Source organism: Alosa alosa, chromosome 12, assembly GCF_017589495.1.
Source record: "Alosa alosa isolate M-15738 ecotype Scorff River chromosome 12, AALO_Geno_1.1, whole genome shotgun sequence".
Taxonomy (NCBI): Eukaryota; Metazoa; Chordata; class Actinopteri; order Clupeiformes; family Clupeidae; genus Alosa; species Alosa alosa.
The window spans coordinates 32,580,786-32,588,763 of record NC_063200.1 but is presented as its reverse complement, the minus strand read 5'-3'; positions in this window follow the sequence as shown (position 1 = coordinate 32,588,763).

Sequence of the window (7,978 nt, the reverse complement as noted above, 5' to 3'; positions counted from 1 at the left end):
CATCACTTGTTTTTTTTATCTGTCACTAGATATTACTGTATAAATAGTGTGGCTGTCAGATACTCTGCAAGAAGTCCTTTTATTAACGGGATGATTGAGTAGCTGTATTAGTGGACCTTGGTACTCCATTGCAGTCTCTAGGTTCTGTATGCCGCCCTCACCTCCCGATGTCATTGCAAGATTCACATTTTACAAGAATTACGTTATACTAGCTGTGACTCCAAGTTGCAAGAGAACATTCCAAGAGAAGCCCACGACGACCAGTAGGAAAAATGTGGGTGGGGAAAGTGGTTGAGCGCTGCTCTCCTATGCCCACATCCACGGCTGAAGTGCCCTTGAGCAAGGCACCGAGGACTGCTGTAGCTGGCAACTCACTGCTCCGGGTTGGTGTGTGCTTCACCTCACTGCGTGTTCACTGTGTGCTGTGTTTCACTAATTGGGATTGGGATAAATGATCCCTCACGGGATCAAAAGACTATATATACTAGACAGAGTAAGTGGTAACCTCATAAGAGCTTTATAGCTTCATTCTCCTAACAAAACAATGTCATAGTGCTCTTGTTGTAGGATGTTTACCACTTACTCTGAGTTAACTTACCCAGGTTTGTCACTAAACCACATACTTGGAATAACCACCCAGACTCTACTTAATATACCAAACATCATTGGAGAAAGAGCAATTTGTCACACTGCCCCTAAGCTAAGGAATTCACTTCCCCATTACAGCAGCCATTGTGTATCCATTGAAGGCTTTAAGGCCAGCATATTCAGTTAAATGTTTTTATTGTAATGGTTGTAAGTATAACATTACTGTTATATTTTTAAAAATATGTAGCTTCAATAATTTAAATTGATGTAGAGAGATACATTTGCTGAGATTAATGTTTTATTAATCATATTTGTATGTTTATATTTATGAAGTGACCTTGGGTGACATGAAAGGCGCTTTCTAAATAAAATGTATTTATTTCCGTCATTGTTATTACTACTACTATCTCTGTCTCTACTCTCTCAGTTCATCCCGAACTGCCTACTGCAGTCTTCTGATGAGCGTTTTGTTGTGTCGACCAGCCATAAACGCTAGGTCAAATTTAATATGAATGATGTCAGTAAAAAGCACAAAAAAACAGAAACCAAACACTTCCAAAGAATCTCACGCGTGGCGGTGCTCAGAGTCCGCGGATCACGTAACCCGTCTGCAATCGGGAACCTGCGCTGTCAGGGCGGCAGCGTAATAAATGTATTTTGTAAAATTGATTTTACTGTTGCAATTGATATCAATGATTAATATGATTGCCCTAAGTAAAAAAAGCACAAGAAACAGGACGCAAACAGTCAGGCTCTTGGCTTAATAAGATGTCGCGGGCGATCACCAGAGGGTGGTGTCGCGTAAAACAACGTGAGATCGTGGAAACAGCCGTAAGGGCGTCCGGTGCATCAGGACGGATTCGAACCGGCGACGCAATTCTTTAAGTGCTATATAGCACAGCGCTGCCTATTCTATGTGTGCCACGGAGACACTGATTAATGCAGTGCTCATTATATACATGATTAGAGTCTCGTGACGCCGGCTACTGCGTGTGTAGGTCAAAGTCCGCAGATCGCGACATTCCCCTATTTTGTAAAATGTATTTGTATTCCTCTGGGTGTTGCAATTGATATCAATGATTAATATGATTGCCCTCAGTAAAAAAGCACAAGAAACAGCACGCAAACAGTTACAAACAGTCAGGTTCTTGGCTTCACAAGATGTCGCGGGAGTCTCATAGAGTCTCGTGACGCCGGCTACTGCGTCTGTAGGTCAAAGTCCGCCGATCGCGGCATTCCCCTATTTTGTAAAATGTATTTTTATTCCTCTGGGTGTTGCAATTGGTATCAATGATTAATATGATTGCCCTCAGTAAAAAAGCACAAGAAACAGGACGCAAACAGTTACAAACAGTCAGGTTCTTGGCTTCATAAGATGTCGCGGGCGATCGGAACGCGATGATCGCAGGGCGGCGTCACGTAAAACAACGTGAGACGGCGGAAACGGCCTTAACGGCGGCCGGTGCATCAGGCCGGATTGAACCGTCTATGCAATTCTTAAAGTGCTATATAGCACAGCGCTGCATTTCCTATGTGTGCCATGGAGGAGACGCTGATTAATGCAGTGCTCAGTATATACATGATTAGAGTCTCGCGGACGTAGGGCTACCGCGCGGTAGGTCAAAGTCCGCCGATCACGGGCATTCCCCTATTTTGTAAAATGTATTTTTATTCCTCTGGGTGTTGCAATTGGTATCAATGATTAATATGATTGCCCTCAGTAAAAAGCACAAGAAACAGGACGCAAACAGTTACAAACAGTCAGGTTCTTGGCTTCATAAGATGTCGCGGGAGTCTTATAGAGTCTCGTGACGCCGGCTACTGCGTGTGTAGGTCAAAGTCCGCCGATCGCGGCATTCCCCTATTTTGTAAAATTGATTTTTATTGCTCTGGGTGTTGCAATTGATATCAATGATTAATATGATTGCCCTCAGTAAAGAAGCACAAGAAACAGGACGCAAACAGTTACAGTCAGGCTCTTGGCTTAATAAGATGTCGCGGGCGCATCACCAGAGGGTGGTACCAGAGGAAAACAACGCGGAGATCGCGGAAACAGCCGAGAGGGCGTGGGTGCATCAGGCCGGATTCAACCGGCGACGCAATTCTTAAAGTGCTATATAGCACAGCTGCCTATTCTATGTGTGCCAACGGAGACACTGATTAATGCAGTGCTCATTATATACATGATTAGAGTCTCGTGACGCAGGCTACTGGCGTGTGTAGGTCAAAGTCCGCAGATCGCGACATACCCCTATTTTGTAAAATGTATTTTTATTCCTCTGGGTGTTGCAATTGATATCAATGATTAATATGATTGCCCTCAGTAAAAAAAAGCACAAGAAACAGCACGCAAAACAGTTACAAACAGTCAGGTTCTTGGCTTAATAAGATGTCGAGGAGTCTCATAGAGTCTCGCGGACGCCGGGTTACTGGCGCGCCTGTAGGTCAAAGGGCGCTGCATTCCCCTTTATTTTGTAAAATGTATTTTATTCCTCTGGGTGTTGCAATTGGTATCAATGATTAATATGATTGCCCTCAGTAAAAAGCACACAAGAAACAGGACGCAAACAGTTACAAACAGCAGGTTCTTGGCATTCATAAGATGTGCTATATCGAACGCGATGACGAGGGCGCCGCCACGAAACAACTGGAGACGGGCGGAAACGGCCTTAACGGCGGAGGTGCATCAGGCCGGATTGAATGCAGTGCAATTTAAAGTGTATATAGCACATGATTCCTATGTGTGCCATGGAGGAGACGCTGATTAATGCAGTGCTCAGTATATACATGATTAGAGTCCGACAGGCTACCGCGGTGTGACAAAGTCCCCCGATCCACTGCATTCCCCTATTTTGTAAAATGTATTTTTATTCCTCTGGGTGTTGCAATTGGTATCAATGATTAATATGATTGCCCTCAGTAAAAAGCACAAGAAACAGGACGCAAACAGTTACAAACAGTCAGGTTCTTGGCTTAATAAGATGTCGCTGGAGTCTTATAGAGTCTCGCGGACGCCGGCTACGCGTGAAGGTCAAAGTCCGCCGAGGTCAAAGTCCATTGATCGCTGCATTCCCCTATTTTGTAAAATTGATTTTTATTCCTCTGGGTGTTGCAATTGATATCAATGATTAATATGATTGCCCTCAGTAAAGAAGCACAAGAAACAGGAATAAAAACAGTTACAAACAGTCAGGCTCTTGGCTTAATAAGATGTCGCTGGGCGCATCTACAACGCGATGACCAGAGGGTGGTGTCGCGAGAAACAACGCGGAGATCGTGGAAACAGGGCCGTATAGGGCTAGAGTCTCCGGATTCGAACCGGGCGACGCCATTCTTAAAGTGCTATATAGCACAGTTGCCGCCTATTCTATGATTGTGCCACGGAGACGCTGATTAATGCAGTGCTCAGTATATACATGATTAGAGTCCTCGCGGACGCAGGCTACCGCGTGTGTAGGTCAAAGTCCGCCGATCGCGCATTCCCTATTTTGTAAAATGTATTTTTATTCCTCTGGGTGTTGCAATTTATATCAATGATTAATATGATTGCCCTCAGTTAAAAAGCACAAGAAACAGGACGCAAAACAGTTACAAACAGTCAGGTTCTTGGCTTCATAAGATGTCGCAAACAGTTACAAACAGTCATCTTGGAACGCCGATGATCGCAGGGCGGCGTCACGTAAAACAACGTGAGACGGCGGAAACGGCCTTAACGGCGGCCGGTGCATCAGGCCGGATTGAACCGTCTATGCAATTCTTAAAGTGCTATATAGCACAGCGCTGCATTTCCTATGTGTGCCATGGAGGAGACGCTGATTAATGCAGTGCTCAGTATATACATGATTAGAGTCTCGTGACGTAGGCTACTGCGTGTGTAGGTCAAAGTCCGCCGATCACGGCATTCCCCTATTTTGTAAAATGTATTTTTATTCCTCTGGGTGTTGCAATTGGTATCAATGATTAATATGATTGCCCTCAGTAAAAAGCACAAGAAACAGGACGCAAACAGTTACAAACAGTCAGGTTCTTGGCTTCATAAGATGTCGCGGGAGTCTTATAGAGTCTCGTGACGCCGGCTACTGCGTGTGTAGGTCAAAGTCCGCCGATCGCGGCATTCCCCTATTTTGTAAAATTGATTTTTATTGCTCTGGGTGTTGCAATTGATATCAATGATTAATATGATTGCCCTCAGTAAAGAAGCACAAGAAACAGGACGCAAACAGTCAGGCTCTTGGCTTAATAAGATGTCGCGGGCGATCACCAGAGGGTGGCAACGCTGAAACAAGAGGGCAGATCGTAAAAGAACGTGAGACCGTGGGAAGCGGCTGGCGGATTCAACCGGGCGACGCCATTCTTAAAGTGCTATATAGCACAGCGCTGCCTATTCTATGTGTGCCACGGAGACGCTTGATTAATGCAGTGCTCATTATATACATGATTAGAGTCTCGTGGACGCAGGGCTACTGCGCAGGTGTAGGTCAAAGTCCGCAGATCGCGACATACCCCTATTTTGTAAAATGTATTTTTATTCCTCTGGGTGTTGCAATTGATATCATCGATTAATATGATTGCCCCTCAGTAAAAAAAAGCACAAGAAACAGCACGCAAACAGTTACAAACAGTCAGGTTCTTCTTCACAAGATGGCTGGAGTCTCATAAGATGTCTGTAGGGTCAAAGTCCGGCCGGGTGATCTAAAATGTAACCTCTGGGTGTTGATGACAATGATTAATATGAGAGGGAAACAGCAGTTACAAACAGTCAGGTTCTTGGCTTCATAACAACGCGGGAGCCGATGATCATGAGGGCGGGCTGAAAACAACGCGGAGATCTGGGGCTAGCCGGATTAGAACCAGGCGGATTGAACCGCCCATTCTTAAAGTGCTATATAGCACAGCTGCCTTTCTATGTGTGCCAGTGGAGGAGACGCTGATTAATGCAGTGCTCAGTATATACATGATTAGAGTCTCCTGACGAGGCTACCGCGTGTGTAGGTCAAAGTCCGCAGGATCACGGCATTCCCTATTTTGTAAAATGTATTTTTATTCCTCTGCGTTGCAATTGGTATCAATGATTAATATGATTGCCCTCAGTAAAAGCACAAGAAACAGGACGCAAACAGTTACAAACAGTCAGGTTCTTGGCTTCATAAGATGTCGCGGGAGTCTTATAGAGTCTCGTGGACGCCACGCTACCGCGTGTAGGTCAAAGTCCGCCGATCAAATCCGACGCGGCATTCCCCTATTTTGTAAAATTGATTTTATTGCTCTGGGTGTTGCAAATTGATATCAATGATTAATATGATTGCCCTCAGTAAAGAAGCACAAGAAACAGGACGTTACAAACAGTCAGGCTCTTGGCTTAATAAGATGTCGCTGGCGATCTGCAACGCCGATGACCAGAGGGCAAGCATCGTAAAAGAACGCGGAGATCGCGGAAACGGCTGGCCGGATTCGAACCGGGCGACGCCATTCTTAAAGTGCTATATAGCACAGCGCTATTCTATTCTATGTGTGCCACGGAGACGCTGATTAATGCAGTGCTCATTATATACATGATTAGAGTCTCGTGACGCAGGCTACTGCGTGTGTAGGTCAAAGTCCGCAGATCGCGACATACCCCTATTTTGTAAAATGTATTTTTATTCCTCTGGGTGTTGCAATTGATATCAATGATTAATATGATTGCCCTCAGTAAAAAAGCACAAGAAACAGCACGCAAACAGTTACAAACAGTCAGGCTCTTGGCTTAATAAGATGTCGCGGGTGATCTACAACGCGATGACCAGAGGGCAGCGTCGCGTAAAACAACGTGAGACCGCGGAAACGGCTGTAAGGGCTAGCCGGATTAGAACCAGCGACGCCATTCTTAAAGTGCTATATAGCACAGCGCCGCCTTCTCTATGTGTGCCACGGAGACGCTGATTAATGCAGTGCTCAGTATATACATGATTAGAGTCTCCTGACGCGAGGCTACCAAGTGTGTAGGTCAAAGTCCGCAGATCAGGCATTTCCCTATTTTGTAAAATGTATTTTTATTCCTCTGGGTGTTGCAATTGATATCAATGATTAATATGATTGCCCTCAGTAAAAAAAGCACAAGAAACAGGACGCAAACAGTTACAAACAGTCAGGCTCTTGGCTTAATAAGATGTCGCGGAGTCTTATAGAGTCTCGCGGACTGTGGGTTACGCAGGTGAAGGTCAAAAGATCAAAGTCCGCTGATCGCATTTCCCCTATTTTGTAAAATGTATTTTATTCCTCTGGGTGTTGCAATTGATATCAATGATTAATATGATTGCCCTCAGTAAAGAAGCACAAGAAACAGGACGCAAAACAGTTACAAACAGTCAGGCTCTTGGTTTAATAAGATGTCAGCGGGCGATCTACAACGCGATGACCAGAGGGCAGCATCACGTAAAACAACGCGGGAGACCGCTGAAACGGGCGTAAGGGCTGGCCGGATTGAACCGTTTTACGCAATTCATTTAAAGTGCTATATAGCACAGCGCCGCCTATTCTATGTGTGCCACGGAGACGCTGATTAATGCAGTGCTCAGTATATACATGATTAGAGTCTCGTGACGCAGGCTACGCGCGATGTGTAGGGTCAAAGTCTGCCGACAAGGGCATTCCCCTATTTTGTAAAATTGATTTTTATTGCTCTGGGTGTTGCAATTTATATCAATGATTAATATGATTGCCCCTCAGTTAAAAAGCACAAGAAACAGGACGCAAAACAGTTACAAACAGTCAGGTTCTTGGCTTCATAAGATGTCGCTGGAGCATCGGAACGCCGATGATCGCGAGGGCGGCGTCACGTAAAACAACGTGAGACGGCGGAAACGGCCTTAACGGCGGCCGGTGCATCAGGCCGGATTGAACCGTCTATGCAAGGCACTTAAAGTGCTATATAGCACAGCGCTGCATTTCTATGTGTGCCATGGAGGAGACGCTGATTAATGCAGTGCTCAGTATATACATGATTAGAGTCTCGCGGACGAGGGCTACCGCGCGCGGTGTAGGGTCAAAGTCCGCCGATCACGGCATTCCCTATTTTGTAAAATGTATTTTTATTCCTCTGGGTGTTGCAATTGGTATCAATGATTAATATGATTGCCCCTCAGTAAAAAGCACAAGAAACAGGACGCAAACAGTTACAAACAGTCAGGTTCTTGGTTTCATAAGATGTCGCTGGAGTCTTATAGAGTCTCGTGGACGCCGGGTTACTGCGTGTAGGTCAAAGTCCGGCGATCGCGGCATTCCCCTATTTTGTAAAATGTATTTTATTCCTGGGTGTTGCAATTGATATCAATGATTAATATGATTGCCCTCAGTAAAGAAGCACAAGAAACAGGAAACAGGACAGTTAAAACAGTCAGGTTCTTGGCTT